This window comes from Haematobia irritans, chromosome 1 (assembly GCF_050003625.1).
Source record: "Haematobia irritans isolate KBUSLIRL chromosome 1, ASM5000362v1, whole genome shotgun sequence".
Classification (NCBI taxonomy): Eukaryota; Metazoa; Arthropoda; class Insecta; order Diptera; family Muscidae; genus Haematobia; species Haematobia irritans.
In genome coordinates this window covers 228336124-228342123 of record NC_134397.1, presented here as the reverse complement: position 1 = coordinate 228342123, position 6000 = coordinate 228336124, and the positions used below count along the sequence as shown (strand labels likewise).

The window sequence follows — 6000 nt, the reverse complement described above, 5'->3', positions numbered from 1 at the left end:
GGTTCTTCCGCCACTGCCGTTGTCTTCCATCACTTTACCGGTCTCGTGTGTCTTTTTGTTTTTGTTGTTGAGTGCCACCATCGTCTTAGCCACCACATATACTTTTGTTTACTTTTTCCCGTTTTTTGGTATTGTTTATCAAGTGATCCGCGGAGAGGTGCAGGGGTGAACATTGTGTAGTGTGTGTGTGTCTGCAATGCTCTGAGCCATTCATGTTGTGTATAGGGGGCTCCCACTTGTTGCTCTGTTAAGTTGCGATTTCAGTTTACAGCGAACTATTGAGGCGTATTAACGTGTTGCCGCAATTCACAAGTTCGATTTTTTTGTTCGCCGCCTAAGCAATTCTAACCGACGGTTTCTTATGATTGTTCTCAATTAGTCTCACTCGGGGCGACTCTTGTGCATATGCACTATACCACCGTCACTTGTGTTTTTTTTTTTTGGTTTTGCATACATAGCGGTTTCAAATAATTGCCCACCTAGCAATCGACAGTGCAACGAAACAAAAACAAAAAAACACAACGCCTAAACCTAATGTTTCGTTTCGCGTTTATGTGTGTGAGTGTGAATTAATGTGGACCTTTTACAGCATTGTAAACAGTTCAACCAGAAGACGTACGTATTTTTTGTGAAAAATTATTGTACTTTCGCATAATAAATAATTGGCTAAATGTTCCGGTCGAATATATTGGCTCAACAAGTGCATGCAGTGGGTGTTTCTTTAAAATGAAATAAAAGTGAGTTTTATTACAAAAAATATTTAAATTGAAGAAGGATAAAATAAATAAATACTTGAATTCAAATCAATTGAATAGTGAAAATATTTATAAAAAATATGACAACAATTTGGAGATTTTTATGTTTAAATAAGTAAAACACATTTTTGAATCTATATGATCGCTAAAAATATTTAACACAAAATTAATTTAAAAAAAATGGCGTATGTAAAAAAAAATATTTAAATACATAAGTAAAATAAAAGATATATACAAAAATAATAAAAAACCACAACACAACAGTAATGTTTGTTGTGAAAAGTTAAACATAATACATATGCTTAAAATAATTGAGAGATAAAATTCTTCGAGGGAGTTTTTAGAGAAAAAAATGAATACAAATGGAAGTGGAAAAATATATAAAACAATAATAAATAAAAAAAAAACTGGTACTTATAAATGTTTGAATTAATTAGTGACAAATCAGACAATGTTTCTGAAAATATTTAAAAAAAATTAAAATAATGGAATTAATTAATAGAATTATTACAACAAATCAATAACACAATGGACTGAATAGTCTATGTGAGCCTGAAATATCGGGCTGCCACTATACCTATACAGCAATTCAAAAACGTAATATACCAAATTTTGAAAAAAAAAATAATTGTGAAAACTTTAAAATAAGGTGAAAAATAGTACTAGTAATTATATGAAAATTATTTATGACAGTGAAAATGATTAAAGCGCTAGTTATAATGCTTGAGAAAATGGATAAAAAAACATAAATGACAAAAAAAACTACCAACAATTTTCTAAAAAATATTTGGAAAAAGCTGGCAAATGTGTAAATTTCGCAAAAAAAAATTAAATGCGTCTATTAACAGCAAGAAATATATATACCCAAACTATAAATAAGTTTTATATTAAATAATCATCCTTGCGCATACAAAGGGTGATTTTTTAAGAGCTATATAGAATTAAAGAAAACATATAAAATTCAGGAAAAATGCATAAAATCTTTATTTGAATCGATAGTAATGCTTACCATATAATTTAATGTTTGAAGAATATTTCCATGCCAGAATTGACTGCGCCTCAAATGATCCATCCGATTAGTCTAATTTTGGCATACTCATGCAAATCAAGTTCTTGTATTTTCAACAAAACACGTTGGATATTATCGCACGGTAGCACTAACCCTTCGTAGTTGCGTTACAATTCGCATTATCTTTGAACAAGTATACTTGTTCATACCTGGTCCACCATATATGGTCCACCAGTTCATAAACTGCACCAAACTATGACTTTTTCCAGATGCATTGGTAGCTTTTGCAATGTTTCTAGCTGATCTTCACTACTAAATCGACAATGACAAATGAGGTTCGACGCCGAACTTAATTTTTCGCGCAATGAACTTTCTTAACAGAACACTCATTTTGATAAAAAAACAAAAATCATTTGAAAGCATTATTTGTTTGTAAGACGATCCATGGCTAAAAAGAAGTTATCGGAGGTCGTTTTGTATACACCCATAGAAGGAATATGATCACCCCAAACATATTTTGAGATCAAATTTTTAAACACAATATTTTTGAGTGCAAGCATATAATGTTCATAAACTAGCATAACATGTTTGGGACATATATGTTAATATGTTAGAACATATTATGTTTGGGACATAAAATGTTTGTAAATATAATATGCTTGGATGCAAACATATATTAATTTAGAAATAGCCTATAAACATATATGTGTTTAATAGCTTGGAGCGCTATTTAACAGGGAGCGATATTGAATTAAGTTGGTGGTTGTTGCTTGTTATTACAAAATTAACATTTTATTTTTCCTTGGGCAATTGATCAGCTACTTCTTTGATCCTTACAAACTGTGTGGTCCGCTGTTCGAATCCCCGTCCGGCAAAAGGTAAAATTACAATAAAAAAAATCATACAATAGGATAATTTCTTCTACAATGTTTGTATTACAGAAAAAGGTGCTAAGAACTAAAAAATCTCGTGGAAGTGAAAAAGATGTGGGGGAATATACAATTGGGCAGAAACAAAATTTTGAGCAATCAGGTCGAAAACCTATGTTGTTAGCACCTATATTACCTGTTTATTTTCATAATTCATTATGATTGTAAATATATAAATAAATAAATAAAATTTTGAGCACAATATTGTTTGGGAGAATTTTTTTAAGCATATAATATTTTTGGGTGCAAAATGCTTCCAAACATATTATATGTTCACATAATAACATATTGTTTTTGGAAGACAACATTATTGAATTTGGATGCAAAAATACAAAATGTTTGGAACTTAGACTACCCAAACATATATTGTTTAGACCAATATGCTTTCAAACATATTATATATTGGAAGAGATCAAACATATAAATGTTTGGGCAATACCCAAAAATGTATATGCTTGAAGCAAAATATGTTTGGGAGTATTTGTTACAGAAGCGATTTTTTGTGAGCGTGCAAGATGCACCAATTGCGTGTGATTGCTGATATCACGAAATTATTTTGCCCAACATCAAGTGTCAAGCGGATCGTGTTAATAGCAAGAGTTCAGGGTATTAAGACATCAAATATTGGTTAAAAAGGGGACTATATGTAACCCAAGAGGGCCAAATTGTGATTGCTGACTGATGAACTCTAATAGCACCTACAGATTCTCAAGCGAATCTGATGAAATATAAGTACCCTCAAGAATTCCAATCTGCTCGCAGAGAAGGAATATGATCACCCCAAACATAATTCAAGCATCAGACGTTTGTGGCGGAAAAATTTATACCGCACCCAGAGAAGGAACCTCAAACATTTCTTGATGGTGACCATGTAGCATGTTTATCGCAATCATGTTATTATCTCGGAAATTATGTATCTGTTTTCGGAAAGCATTTTGTGTTTGGCGAGAAAACAACACTTCTGCGATAAACATGTTATGTGGTCACCATCCAAAACTAACAATTTGCCTTTGAAACATGGTTGAGGTTATCATATTCCGTCTCTGTGTGCGGTCTATTAATGTATGCTTAGCTATAGCATGTTGATTAGTATAAAAGTTATATTTCTCAGTGGATATTGTGTTGGCTTAAAGTATAATAAAATTATAAATTCTGATATTTGCTTCTGTAAACCTTAAATGGAGAACATTTAATCTAATATTTCTTTTTTCACATGTCTGAAAACTATCAGTAGTTTAACTTCATCTTAATATTTTCGATTAAAAGTGCACTACTGATGCTTAGGAAGTAGTATTGGGACATAATGCTCCTATATTTGGGCTGTATTAAAAAATTACATATACGAGGGCGGTTCGGAAACTTCTTTGCCCATCAACAAAAGAGAATAGTTAGTTTTTCAAAAATATTTTTAATTTTCAAAAGGTTGCAATAGTACTCCGAATTTATTGTTTTACCCTTTTGCAGATAGTCAACCAATAAAATACCTTTGAAGTCCCAAAAAAACGTTGCCATAACCTTACCAGCCGATTGAATTGTTTTTGCCTTCTTTGGAGCAGCTTCGGTCCATTGTTTGGATTGTTATTTTGCCTCTGGAGTATAGTGGTGGATCCATGTCTCATCAACAGTTATGAAACGACGCTTAAAATCCATTTTAATTTGCTAAAAACGATCCAAACAAGCTTGAGAAATGTTCATTCTTATGCGTTTTCGATCGACTGTTAACAAATGCGGCACCCATCTTGCAGAAAGCTTTTTCATCTGTAGTTTAAATGGACTCGATCATTTCTGATGCCCATGATAATAGCAATTTCACGCACTTTTATTCGTCGATCATTTAATACCATATCATGCACTTTGGCTACAATTTCTGTTTTTGGACGTCCACTACGTAGTTCATCTTCAATGCTTGTACGACCACGTTTAAATTAGGCAACCCATTTTTTACTGTTGCATATGAAGGAGCACGTTCACCTAACACATTCACCATATCATTATGAATTTCTTGTCCCGATAAACCTTTTTTATGGAAATATTTAATGACAGCACGCATTTCTAATTTTTCCATTGTAAAAAAATTGCGGTTGCGTCTTTTTTGAACACCTGTTTCTATATGAATGAGTTGCCAGATCGAAACAAAATTTAACATGTGTTCATAACAGAGATGGAAGTTTCCAAAATACTTAACTTTTTTCTGTTTATACCGCGCTTTTTATGCTGGGCTAAGAAGTTTCCGAACTGCCCTCGTAATTTCCTTACATCCAGATTTCGAATCTTATATGGATTTGGAACTTAAGAAATCAAATTATTTTATTTAGATTTATCAAATCATAAATTTAGTTTATGGTTTCTGTTCTGTTTATTTCACATCATAGTTTTTTATACCTATGATGCGCTTGATCTTCTGCACAAATTGGATACGTGAAACGAAGTTCATATTATGTACAAAATAATCGTTTCTCGCATGCATATTTTCAAACCGTTTTCGATGCTTGGGAATGATATCACTTCCATAAGAAAATATATTATAAAAAAATGTTATATATGATTTAAAAAATTAAAATTTCAATTAAACACATGCGTTTATATTGTCAGTTGAATCAACTCCAGAAAAAGCTATCCAAAATAACGTGTTAAAAGTAGTAATAATATAATAAAACATCAACCAGAAATATTAAAGAAGAGTGACCCACATTTTATACAGTGAAAAATAATAAAAAAATACATATAAAAATAAAAACCACATCAAAAACAAATGTGAATAAATATAAGAATGAGATAAAAAGAAAACAAAACAAACAAATGGCACGCACGTTCCACAATAAATTCCATATAGCACATTATCAGTTGTTATTAATATCCAATTTATATATTATTAAAGTGAAACTTCTTCTGAATTCTTACAATTCACAATAAAAGAAATAACATGATAAATGATATAAAATTAACGATATATGAAAGCGAATTCAAGTCAAAGAATAAGCCAGTGTTAAGTTTTGTAAAAAAAAATACGCATAAAAATGGAAGTGATCGTTTTGATAATACTACGTCCCGCTTTTATTTATGAGCAACTATGCTTTGTTAAGCTGTCTATAATTGCAAAAATCGGATTATATAGAGAATTGAATAATTTGTATTCCGAAGTGTTGTGAAAGCATACGAAATTGGAGCATATTTAATGAATTTGTGAACAGAGATAAAAAATGAAAGCGAAATGTGTACAATGGAAATCTAAAGACCAGAAAATGAAATTTGCTAATGATGAATACTGTGACGCAAGTAGAATATAACCAGCATAATTTATTTTGTG

The 6000-nt window shown here is 31.2% G+C and overlaps 1 protein-coding gene across 2 annotated transcripts in view; it reads left to right on the top strand.

Annotated features, from left to right (window-relative positions):
- The first annotated feature begins 262 nt into the window (after positions 1-262).
- The window catches only part of Cad99C (cadherin 99C), a 398863-nt gene continuing 393125 nt past the window's right edge, over positions 263-6000 (top strand). Inside the window, exon 1 of one of the 2 annotated variants that reach the window (XM_075290410.1) lies at positions 263-615. The gene's annotated coding sequence lies outside the window, so the exon portion shown is untranslated. Of the gene's footprint in view, positions 738-6000 lie in introns of both variants that reach the window. The other variant, XM_075290327.1, reaches the window with a different exon arrangement.